We start from the raw sequence: 12,770 nt of genomic DNA, 5'->3' as shown, positions 1-12,770 counted from the left end.
ACCTGAACTTTCAACTGGGCAAATACGAGATTTCCAGCCTGTGCGCGATCAATCAGCGAGGAAGATTGCGGAATCCTCCACTCACTGCCCGTTAAATTTAAAAACCAGATACTAGGGAAACCGTACCAGGTGGCCGGTTAGCTCAGATGGTTAGAGCGTGGTGCTAATAACGCCAAGGTCGCGGGTTCAATCCCCGTACGGGCCAATGTATTTTATTCGACTTAGAAGTAATTAAAGCCCGGACCCGGTTCAGTTGTTATTCCTCCGCTGTCACATGGAAAGAAAGGTTCTTCTGCAGCGTTGCAGGCTGTGTCTTTTTCCATCCATGCTTCTTGCGTCTGGGACATTTCTGCCTCTAGTTCTGACAAATCCGTCCTTTTAACAATTCTGTGCCACAAATTTGTTGGCGACAAGACAACAAAGCTTTGCTACTGTACAACGGAACACTTGCAAAAGACGCTCTGCTCAGCATCTCTGGGGCAAATATATCTTTACAGCTCCCGGGTAACCTGAAGCTTTGACTGGGCAAATACGAGAGTTCCAGCCTGTGCAGGATCAGTCAGGGAAGGAAGAATGCTGAATTCTCCACTCACTGTTACACTGAATTTGAAAAGCATTTGATCAAACTAGGAAACGTGCAGCTTGGCGACCAGTTAGCTCCGAGATAAAGGCAAAATGCTGCGGATGCTGGGAATCTGAAACAGAAACAAAACATGCTGGAAAAACCTCTTCAGAGTCATACGGACTCGAAATGTTACCTCTGTCTTTCCCTCCACAGATGTTGTCAGACCTGCTGAGTTTTCCCGGCACTTTCTGTTTTTGATCAGTTAGCTCCAATGGTTAGAGGATGGTGCTAATAGAGTTAAAGCTCACGGGTTCGATCCCCATTGAACAACGAGACATGGGAGATGTATGGTAAGCCGGTGCCTTTTCCAGTTTAGTTGCAGTCCTTCTACTGTTCCATTGATCGAGGTTCTGTTGTAATTCCTATACTGTCACATCGGAATAGGATTTCGAATAGGACCGTGTTCTCCTGCGGCATCGCAGGTTGAGTCTTTTTCTCTTCCACACTTCTTGCCTTTGGAAAATTTCTGCCTCTTGTCCTAACAAATCTGTCCTTCTTTTCACACTTCTGTGCAATAAACCGGTCAACATCATGGCAACAAATATTTTCTCCTGTACAGCGAAACACTTGCAGACGAGCAGTGACATCTCTGTTAACTGTGCCCATACCTGCCGTTCGCTGCAATGCTGCAGGCAAAGTACCTCGAGACAACTTGCAAGCGACAGCGCAACCAATCATACTAGCCTACCATAAAGTGATTGTATTGAAGCTATCAACAGCCCTCTACACGACAACAATAACTCGCTTCACAACAATTTCACGCAAATACTGAATCTGTCAGCAAAGTCTATCCATTATCAAATTTCTCAACAGTCAGTCAGCTGCTGGCGAGGCCAAAAAAACATTTGCTGCTTCGAGATGTCTTTTAAAAAAGCAGCACAATATACTCCTAATGTGTTGTTAATTATTCTCCAACATGCCCGGAACGATTTAAAATACTGAACCGCGCAACGTCTACTTCATTGCTGAGCTACTTGTAAGCGACGGATAAACTAGGTCGCTGAGAAACCAATGTTTTCCCGTCTAACTTGCCGTAATTCCAATCTCAGATTCAGACAATTTAGCCACGAAATCACCCAGCAGAGGGTAAACCCAACGCAAAATTACTGTGAGCTCTCCCCACGGTTTAGTAGTTTTGCTGTATGACTGTTACTGGGATAGATTTATAAATCACCGAGGGCAGTCGGCCTGTTATTTGTTCTCTCATTTACTGGTTCCACAATTTGCTCCAATCGCCTAAAGCCGCTGATTGAGAGCCAGGTGGAAATACCTTTCAGTTTCCTGCACTTGCAACTTCCCCGGCTTTTACTGCCAAATTTAAAATGCAACAGGCACTCGGCCATTTCTCGCTAAAGAACCCCTCATAATTTGTAAACACTGTGATCGTTTTAATTCTCATTCGCAATTCAGTTCCAATTCCAAGCTTCACTTGCATCATCCTGAGGACAGGGCAACATCTCAAAACTAATTTTACTTCAATGATTGAAGTGCTTTCACTTTGTAAATTTAGCAATCCTTCTCAAGGCAATTTCGGATGAGCAACTTATGCTGGTCGTGGAGGCATATCCATATCTCATGTAATAAATAGAAAAAGAGAGATTGGATAAGATATCAGCCTGTTGAGGGCGAGAAGTTTTTCAGCTTGAGGTTTGCTTTCGGCGGAATATTTTGAACATTCAGAAGGGGAGCGCTGATGTTGCTGATCAGCTGTGTGAAGATCGGGACAATGAGGCAGCTCTGGGGAAACTCATTCCCTTCCAGCTCGCTGGTAACCTGAAGCTTTCAATTTACAAATACGATAGTTCCAACGTTCCGGCTGGTGCGCGGTCAGTCAGCAAGGACTGAGTGTCGATGGTCCTTGGGTCGTTCTTCCGTACCATTCCAGACACAGAATCCGAGTGACCCCCGCCCCCTGCTGCCTTGATACTGTCTCAAAGAAGTGTACTGGAAGGATATTGAGCGTGTATTGTTTTCATGTTGTGAATAAGTGTCTGCATGAATGATAGGAAAGAATCAAGGCGCATAATTCTCAGTCGGAGCACATCTGAACATTCCCCCTACATACTGTGATATTTTTCTGGCTGTCGCTATCACTGATCTCGTTTCCCTCTTTCTTACAGCGAACCTATTGACAATCATGATTCTCGCCAGAAGAAACTGCGGCCTTTCCAAATGTATCTCTGTCTATATGGTGTCTGGAAACAGCAGATCTACTGTTCATGTTCTTCATATATTAGAATAGCAAACTTTCAGCAAAGTCTTTACACATTAATTCCTCTCCAACACTGTCATTGTTATGGCAGTACCAAACTTTAAGTTGAGCAGGCACTCCGTCATTTCGCGCTGAAACACCCGTCATAAGGTAGCACTGAAGTGGCCGCCTTACTTCTCATTCGCAAATTAGCTCCATTTCCAATCTTCAATTGTCACTGTCACTGTCAGCGATCTATGGCCAGAATTTTAAAGCAAAGTATGTCACTGTGAAAACTGCTACAGTGAGCATAACAGCGGTCTCTGTGCTGATCTATTGGGAGAATATGCCATTCTGATTTGCTTAGGAACACAAATGTTCATTTCTCAGCAACTGAACAAACTGCAAAAACGGGTGATCAACAAACTGATCATTAACAATGTTCACTAGTGTTCCCGCCCTGGCGCGGATTTTGTTTCCATCGTCTTCCAGTTTAGCGGACTTTTCCCATGTTTTCAGGTGAAGTTCCAGGCAGCAGAATTTTGGATGAGCACAGGTATGTGTGGGGTGGAAGATGGGAGGCCGGCCAAGGGAACACTGGAATATTCAAGCCTAGAGTGAACAAAGGTATGGATGAGGGTTTCAGCAGCAGATGAGCTGAGGCAGGGCCGCAATTGGCCGATGTTTAGAATGTTCAAGTACTGTGTGTTCATCTGATAACAGCCTGCCAGTCTGCCTAATATCATGCAGTTTTACCAGAGATATTAGGTGTAAAATGGGAACAGCGTCAGCCATTATTGTTCAATATTAGGATTGTTACTGTGTCTGTATCTCTGGAACATTATGTCGCTGCGGGACTTTTCACATTTCACTGCAATCAGAAGCTGACCAAAATGTCCCAGACTGTGGCCAAGGACTGAGACCCTTTAAAGCTGACATTTGCCCCTTTAGCTCGTCCAATTGGGATAATTCCCTGCAGGACATTTGCTGTTCACGAACCATTAATATCAATAATTCCTGGCACTGGGTTCACTGAGAGGGATGAAGAGTCAGTGAACAGAGCGGAGTGTCACAGCTGTTTTGTTCCTGACTCTCCCCTTCCCGGTCTTTTAGTGAGGATCCGGTCTCCCAGGAAATGTGTTGTCCCCAATTCCGCCCGATTCCCGTCTTTTAACACTGAGAGAGGTGACAGCTGTCAGTAACTCCAGTATCGGGATCCTGGTGAGCTCATTGTGGTTCAGTGTTTAGACAACACAATAAGAAGGAAAGTTCATGGAAACCATGATAACTCAGATTCAGGAAGGGATCAGACACGGGGGCAATGGGCGCTCTCTACCTTCTGATTCAGGCTCCTGAACGTTGCGGAAAAAGAAATGATATCTGTTGCATTGTTGATGTTGTGGTCGGAGGGCCTATTAGATGCTTCCCTGTGTCGTGCAAGGTTATCAGAAGATTGTCGGTTGGAGTCCTGCAATTTGTCCTATGATCATTTGACGCAGATAAATTGCCGTTTACAGAAGTTCTCGCACACTTTGTGTGTAGAATTCTTTTTTCTAATTCCCTCGGTAAAAATTCTGGCTTTAACTCTTTGACGGTGGCACTGGGTCCGAGATTCCCAGTCAGCGGAAATAGTTTTGAGCTGATCTTACTTGTTCAAGGTTACAAAAAAATGCATGGAATCCCTCCTGCAATCATGAGAAAGATCTCGCTAAAGGAATAGTCAGTGGGTTAAATGTAGGGACTGAGCTGTGGTTTGGTGTCGGGAATTGAAGAGGGTTAGGAGGGAGTTCAAGAGACAAACAGATTTACAGAGAAAGAAAACTGAAAGATTGGCGACGAGGAAGAGAGAGGAATATGAATGGCCTTCAGCATCTTTCAAATTTTACTCAATGAAAGATCAAAAGAGAAAATAACATCTGTGCCAAGGAGCTGCTGTTAGTGCAGAGACCAGAAAATAGAACTGGAATTAGGAGAATCATCGTGTTCACTGAAGGAGAGGCAATGGGATAAGAAAGGAAATGTTACGAGGGGCGGGGATGAATGCCAGGATCCTGAAATGCTGCCGTCCAAAAGCAATGGAAATAAAGGGAAAAATACGTTTAATAAATTAATAAAATGGTGGCAGATGTTACAATGTAAGTTACTCTGTCATGTTACACTCACTGTTTACAAGGTACTCGTTTACTGTCAGATTACCAAGATGCGCGTTTACTGTCAGATTATTAATGAATTCTGCCTCGTTAGTCATTACTAATTACTAAATCGAGTGTGGCCGGTTCCTCTCGGTTTTAATATACCTTCTTTTAGCCAGCTGTCCTGGGTTCAAGCTGTCAATTCACTGATTTCACTGAAATTCCCATTCAGACCAGTTGAAGTGAAAGAGCCAGCGTCGGGTGTTCGGACACATAGGAAACGGTCGACTGACTGTTGGTGTGAAGGGCCTTTCCTCTCAGGGAACTTTAATATTCCAGGATCTCTAAAAACTACCGCTGTTCCTGAATCTCCCTGTCGCTGAGACCAAATCTTTATCTGCACTCTCACCGGCATATCAACCAATGCCCAAGACATTTCGTGTGTTTCCTCTTAATAAATATAATAGGACTACTCCTACTCCCCGTCGGGGAATTGAACCCCGGTCTCCCGCGTGACAGGCGGGGATACTAACCACTATACTAACGAGGAACTGCAGAACTTTGGCACAGAGTAGAGAAACCTGGGGTTAACGTCACTCAGTAACAAATGAAAATGCTGAAGTGGCAAAATGTGGGACTGGAGGGGGCTTCCATCAGTTGTTTCCGAGACTTCTGATTGAAGTCGCTGTTGTTCAATTGCTGTCAGGAACTTATGATGCTTAATAACCCACAAATTGATAGATTTGTAGAATGAAAGAAATTGAATTATCCTCCGATCAGCACGTTCATATCGTGAAGGATTCCTCTTTTGTGTAATGTCTCGGTTTAGCAATGGGAAAATCTGACGGCCAGTGAGATCCGCGGATGAAACACTCACACCAAACTTCCAGGGAAGTTGCCAATATGGGGAATTGTCAGTAAATACGCGGCACACGCCTGTGCTCAATAATGCGCACGACTGACGAAAAAATGTAAATCCTGTACCTGCAGTGAAAGTCTAGGAGAGTTCAGAGACAATGAAAATGTCATTAATTCAGGTTATCTGTTTTGTGGCAAATCCTGGCAAAATAACACTCCTTCTGACCCCATTTTGGGATTTATTTTTCCTCTTGAAACATTTCCCGACCAGGAACCCAATGAGGGGAAAAAATACCCAAATGTTAAAATGAAAAACATATATTTATGTTCACCCTGCAGTGACGGGGGAAGCCCCCCGCCCCCTCTCATTATTGGGTCCAGCCTCCTGCTGGGCCGCCGTCTTGCATTTGTGCAGCAGCTGTTTATTATTCGGTTCAGCTCTGTCTCTCCCGTCACTGGCTCTCCATCCTGTCGATGGTGCTGTCTCATGAACTCCGAGAAGGTAACGCATTCGCTTATTAAAATCACAAGACAGAGGCTCTTTGAGTGAAACATTTGGACCCAGACCGAGTGTTCAGTTGACCACCCAGCAGCTCCTGGGAATTACATGCACTGCATTCAATTGCTTTACAAATAACTGGTTACTGATTGACATATGCACTCATCCAATGACCTTCAAGGGTAAAGGCTTCCTCCCGTCTGCTGTAGAAGCTGCGCCCCTGCAGCTTGACTTGTGCAGGACATCACTAGTGAAGAGTGCATGTACCAGGCGGCTTATAACCAGGTTTCTCTTCTCTAAATTTTTCAGTCTCCAATTGTTCCGGTGCTACAAAACACATTTGACGATGTTGCAGTTCCACCTTCTTGTGCCCAGGGTTCTGAAAGTTAGGGAATTAATTTGAGACCCTGATAGTCCGATGGCTGCAAATGTGTGTTGCTGCTAAAATACGATGGGATGTGAAAACTAGACAATGTGATTTCATTTCCTGAGTGAATTGTACTTGCCTCAAATCTCCTTTCCCACACCCATTCTTCAATCCTGCCTCCAGCAGGTATCCTTTGTGTGAAAATGGATTCTTGAGGGCCCTGCAACTTTGTAATTTCGGCATTCATGTGTGGTTGATTGGCAGTTACCCCCTGAGGTCTGCATAATGCTCGGAATAACTGCTGGTCTGTTTGCAAAATATTTTTTAAAATGTTTCAGTGATGGACATTGAACCATCATAAAGAGCGAGTCAAAGCCTAATCGCTGCGATTTCTCATTTAAATTCCCAACCCGGAGACAAGAATAACTCAAAGCTTCGAGGCTGAACTAGGCAGGCCACTATATGCCTTACAGAGCGGTAGAGCAAGGACTTTCTTCATTCTCTCAAATGTAACATCCCAGACAAGGCCGGCATCCCCATCCCTTGAGAATGGTTAAGAGACAACCACATTTCTGCAGGCCAGACTGGGTAAGGACAGCAGATTTCCATCCCTAAAGGATATTTATGAACCTGATGTTTTTTTACAACAACCGATGATAGTCTAATGTGAGTCAGCATTATTTAAATTAGTTTTATATCCCAGAATTTCTCAACTGATTTGAAATTCGATCAGCTGCCGTACTTGGATTTGAACCTGTATCCCCTGAGCATTAGCCTCTCTGGATTACTAATCCAGTGATATGACCAGAGAAAAAGGCCAATTCATTGATGTAGCCCCCATTCTCCCTGATCCATTGCTTGTGAGCATATTCTCGGGAAAGTCGAGGGTGAGAACATGATGTGACCTCTCAGTTTGACCTGAGTTCAGGTAATGGAGGGAGGGTTCCACAAACACTCACCCACTTTTCATCTTCAGACCTGCTGTCAATTGCCACTGTCCTTCCCCTCCAAGGGACCAAAAATGCCCCGCATGAGCTTTCCAGGATTCACAGCTTCAATGGAAAGAGGAAACTCGCAGAATACTTTATCTTGCTCCCCATACAAATCCAAGGGCTATCAATTCAGAAGCCGTGGAGAGGGCCGAGGGGCGGGGGCAGGGGGATGATCCACGTGAATTTCGCTACATTCAATGGCAGAATCTCTATTCACACAAATCTGTTTTCAGGCGCCTCACACAATTCATCATAATGTGCGGGGACACGGCAATCACACACTGTACAGGAAGCTGCTGATTTGTGGGAGGCAGCATGGGACAGGGAATTCTTACCCAGCTTGTCACACAGAGGACATGCTCGTACCTTGGTCCAGCTGTTCAATTGGGCCCGCGGTCTATCGTTCTCTATACGCCGGATAACATTCTCCTACATCGGGGCTTCCATTTCAGCCATTCGGACTCGGTAGCTGAACTCTAGTATGTATGGAGGTGGATAAAGTTGTGTTCGAACTGCGATGCTGGACCGTGCATGTGCATTACACACCCATGTAAGTTCAGCTGTTACCAAGTGAAGTCCAGCAGAATGTGGCTGTGAATGCAGCTGGTGATGGGCTCTGTGTCTCATTGGCCTGATGTGGCTGTTTTCATTCTGACCGGGGGCTAATCGTTGAGTCTCAGCCTCCTGCTGCCTTTCCTCCTTCCCTCTGGCTGCCTCACTCGGCTCCTTTCCGCTGTCACTGTACAGAGTGTCGGTTTTCACCAATGCTGACCACCGCTCGGTGCCGCTGGTGGAGGTTGACACGGTTCTGGCTGTAGGTGGTTCCTCCTCCTCCTCATCCTCCAGCTTAGCCATTATCCCTGCAAACAGCAGTCGGCTCGTCTACAACCCAGGCCCGGGTGAATGACACTGTTTTCCATTTTTCTGTGGAGGGCCACCCCCTTTGCCATGGAGTCCAGCAGCAGGAGGCTGCACACGGCCCTTGATCTTCACTTTTTTCACCTTCTGTGCGCTCGCTCCTGCAGCCCGGTCAGCAGCAGCGCCCAGCTGCAGGTCAACAGTGTGCTGGGCGGCCTTCAGCTCCTTCTTTAAATCTGCAAAAGTAATATTTGAATCTCTCCGAAATCAGTCAATTCACAATGAATAGGATTGAATAAAAGGGTTCTTTGTTTATTGCAGCTATTAGTATCTGCCTCAGTAACAGTGCAATGATCATTGCTTGTGCTGCGCTCTGCAGACAAGAACATAAATCATGTACCTGAGTTCACTATTGCAGGTGGTCAAGTTGATCCTGTGAGTGGAGATAGCTCATACCAAACAGATAGCCTGGAAGTCCAGCGGCTGCAAAGCGCCCAGGAAGCAGCTGGCCACAAAGGCAGCCCGGAAATGTGCCCTCTCCACTGGGGAAGTGAAGAAATCTCATCACTACAGGCCGGGTACAGTCGCGGTCCGAGAAATCTGCCGATGCCAGAATTCTACAGAGTTGGTTATCTGCAAACTGTACTTCCTGCGTCTGGTGAGGGAAATTGCCCAGGGCTTCGAAACTGACCTGCGGTTTCAGAGTGCGGCAATTGGAGCATTGCAGGAAGCCAGAGAGGCCTACTTGGTTGGCCTGTTTGAGGACTTCAACCTGTGTGCCATCCATGGCAAAAGAGTGACCGTAATGCCCAAAGACACCCAGCTGGTACGACGGAACCGGAAGCAGAGTGCTTAAACTCTTTGCTTCATTACATTGCCTCCAGACTATTTTGAAGTGACACTGGAACATTTTCTAAAACATTATTGGACCGTAGGTTTGGCTTCTTGTGGAGGCTGGGCCTTTATTTTGTATTTTTGTTAGTTTTGAGTATTGATCGTGACTTAATGTGGAAATAGCGAAAGATTGTGTAAACATTCCTTCGAACTCTTGACTCAGGTTGCAAAATAAACATTAGTATCTTTAAAAAAATGAAATGGTTGAGTTTGACCTATACACGCACATCTAAACGGGAGCATTGAAGAAACGATTGTGCAGACTGATGTTTTGAACGGTTTTCTGGCTAGTTTTACACTCTACATTGTTTTCCATGACCCCAGGCCTATTCAATAATCTATTTTTTCCCTGTCAAATGCGCTTAACGCCACTGTGGCCTTCCCTATGTTACAGGAGGAGAAAATAAAGAACAAATCTTACCGCTTATTCTCAAAATCTTCCCCAAGACCTTCCCTCGCCCCTTCTCTTTGACAGGGCCCGTCTCCCCTCCCTCTCGATCCTTCTGGTAACTCACGGCAGACAGCGGCTCAATCCTGGTCAGCAGCTCCGTGATCCAGAAAACCAGACATAACTTTCGGCTTGCTGCGGCTGGATCTGCCGGAGGCGCCGAACTCTCGCCAGCAAAAAGGTCACTGATGTCCAGATGGCCGAAAGGTATGGTAATAAAAGTGGACAAAGCCTGATAAGAACCTGCTGAGGGTGTGAGAATGGTCAATGGACAGAATGGCAGCAATGGTCAGAAATGACTGAATATTGGTGGCGGGAAGCGAAAAGATCTGGGAATACTTTATGACAAGGATTGGTGACTACCAATCTAGAGATTTGTTTGATCTCTATTGGAATGCAGATGTTTCTAGACCATTTTCAACTGGGTGTAATTATTAAACCTCAAGTGGACATTTTGTCCACTCTAAACTAAGTTGAAGAAAACATCTCCCTATATGCGGGGATGGCACTGAGAAAGGCTGGAAACTGAAACAATTCTTGAATAAAGCACGAGCGGCAGGTGAAGAGATTTCCGCGGTTGAGATAAACATGTAGCGAGGATCATCTCCCGAATGTGCTGGAGGTTTTGCAGATCCCCTTGTTTTGAGGACTGGCCGACGGTCATTGTTTCTCTGCTCTCCATCCAGAAAGCAGAGGGAGTCCAATTTCTAGCCCAGGGTGCACCATGCAGGCTGACTCAGCACAGGGCCGAGTGCTGCATTACTAGCGGCCTCACCATGTGGAGGACGTTTCAAACTGCAGCAGGAATGTGACCCGCTCCCTAAAGATCACATTCAGAGGATGAAGCAGAGAATTCTCTCAATGTCACAGCCCTTCCACACGGAAAGATTAGGTTAACAGGCCATTTATTTCAAAGAATATCCGAAAAAAATCAGGGTAGTTGTTTCAAGCCAGTTCTTCCTCCCTCTCACCCACCTCCCCCACTAAAAACAAGTCCAGGCTGGTCATGCTTCCCTCCTCCCACCCTCAATCACCATGCCGTCCTGACTCCCCCTCCCCCGTCTCCATGCCGCCCTGACTCCCCCTCCCCCGTCTCCATGCCGTCCTGACTCCCCCTCCCCAGTCTCCATGCCGCCCTGACTCCCCCCTCCCCCATCTCCATGCCGTCCTGACTCCCCCTCCCCAGTCTCCATGCCGTCCTGACTCCCCCTCCCCCATCTCCATGCCGCCCTGATTCCCCCTCCCCCGTGTCCATGCCGCCCTGTCTCCCCCGCCCCCGTCTCCATGCCGCCCTGACTCCCCCTCCCCCGTCTCCATGCTGGCCTGACTCCCCCGCCCCCGTCTCCATGCTGGCCTGTCTCCCCCTCCCCCGTCTCCATGCTGGCCTGACTCCCCCTCCCCTTCCCCAATATCAAAATAATTGTTTGCATTCGCCACTCCTCCCTCTCTCGGGATCCACATGGTTCCGGCCTCGCCCTTCACCTGCGCCCGACTTAAAACGTTTTGGCCTCTCCCTGCTCGGTCCTGAGGCTCCAACCTCTCACATTCTCGGTCTCGCTCACTCCTGATCCACGTGGACCTTCCTCACTTACCGATCACAAGCAGAAAAAGGGCACCGGCCAGCACAGGAAGTGGAAATGCCCCTGGGAGCAGCGGGTACTGGGGGACTGGCCTGTGGACCACACAAAGGATTTTTAATGTGACCACTTCTGTATGTCTGTGAGGAGCAGAGGCCATTCCTCTAATACCCACCGTCCCAGACACAGGCTGCATTCCCACTTCCTCTCCCAGAGCAAGAGGGGGTTAAATGATGATTGGGAAACGAACAATGTGCAGGATTGTGGGGAGAAGGCAGGAGATTGACACCAGGTGAAATGTTCATGTTTTCAAATGCTCTATAAATTGTAGTTCGTGCTGTTATCGCTTTCAAAATTTACCGGCGGGAATGACTCTCCATTCACAACATTCTAAAAGTGACAAATGAGACTTGAATATCCGGTGAGGTAAACAGGAAAGTGAGTATGACACAAATGTAGGTAGGAAAGTAAGATGTGAAGAGGACATAAGGAGATAGATAGTTTACGTGACTGGACAAAGATCTGGCAAATCGATTATAAAGTAGTAAAACTTCAGGTTGAACATTTTGACAGGACGGACAAAAAAGAGGCACATAATCCAAAACAAAAACAGAATTACCTGGAAAACTCAGCAGGTCTGGCAGCATCGGTGGAGAAGAAATCAGTTAACGTTTCGAGTCCTCATGACCCTTCGGCAGAACTGAGTATAGTTAGGAGAGGGGTGAAATATGAGCTGGTCTAAGGTGGTGGGGGGTGGGGGTGGGGGCGGGGGGAGAGAGAAGTTGAGGGTGGGGTGATTGTGGGGATAAGCAAGCAGTGATAGGAGCAGATAATCGAAAGATGTCACAGACAAAAGGATCAAAGAGGTGTTGCAGGTGGTGATATTATCTAAGAAAAGTGCCAATTAAGAATGGAAGGCAGGATACTCAAGGTACAGCTCTAGTGGGGGTGGGGTGGAAAGACTAACAAAGTATTAGTTTTAGATTTAAAAATAGTGGAAATAGGTGGGAAAAGAAAAATCTATATAAATTATTGAAAAAAAAGGGAGGGGGGAGAAACGGGGTGGGAATGGGGGGAGGGGGAGTTTAAGCTCTAAAGTTGTTGAATTCAATATTCAGCCCGGAAGGCTGTAAAGTGCCTAGTCGGAAGATGAGGTGCTGTTCTTCCAGTTTGCGTTGGGCTTCACTGGAACAATGCAGCAAGCCAAGGACAGACATGTGGGCAAGAGAACAGGGTGGAGTGTTAAAATGGCAAGCGACAGGGAGGTTTGGGTCTTGTGGACAGACCGCAGGTGTTCTGCAAAGCGGTCGCCCAGTTTGCGTTTGGTCT

At 46.7% G+C, this 12,770-nt stretch overlaps 1 protein-coding gene and 2 non-coding genes across 9 annotated transcripts in view; 1 reads left to right on the top strand and 2 right to left on the bottom strand.

Annotated features, from left to right (window-relative positions):
- LOC144673114 (NACHT, LRR and PYD domains-containing protein 3-like) overlaps nt 1-12,770 on the bottom strand; it is a 404,245-nt gene that overhangs the window by 113,199 nt on the left and 278,276 nt on the right. The gene's annotated exons all lie outside the window — the stretch shown is intronic.
- trnai-aau (transfer RNA isoleucine (anticodon AAU)) lies at nt 132-205 on the top strand. The gene has a single exon. It is a non-coding gene; the product is annotated as a tRNA-Ile (tRNA).
- Nucleotides 5,427-5,498, bottom strand: trnad-guc (transfer RNA aspartic acid (anticodon GUC)). Its single transcript has one exon. It is a non-coding gene; the product is annotated as a tRNA-Asp (tRNA).

This window comes from Cetorhinus maximus, unplaced genomic scaffold (genome assembly GCF_964194155.1).
Source record: "Cetorhinus maximus unplaced genomic scaffold, sCetMax3.hap1.1 HAP1_SCAFFOLD_286, whole genome shotgun sequence".
NCBI classification, from domain to species: Eukaryota; Metazoa; Chordata; class Chondrichthyes; order Lamniformes; family Cetorhinidae; genus Cetorhinus; species Cetorhinus maximus.
Note: the sequence above shows the minus strand (reverse complement) of the source record. Positions and strands in the feature narration are given on the sequence as shown.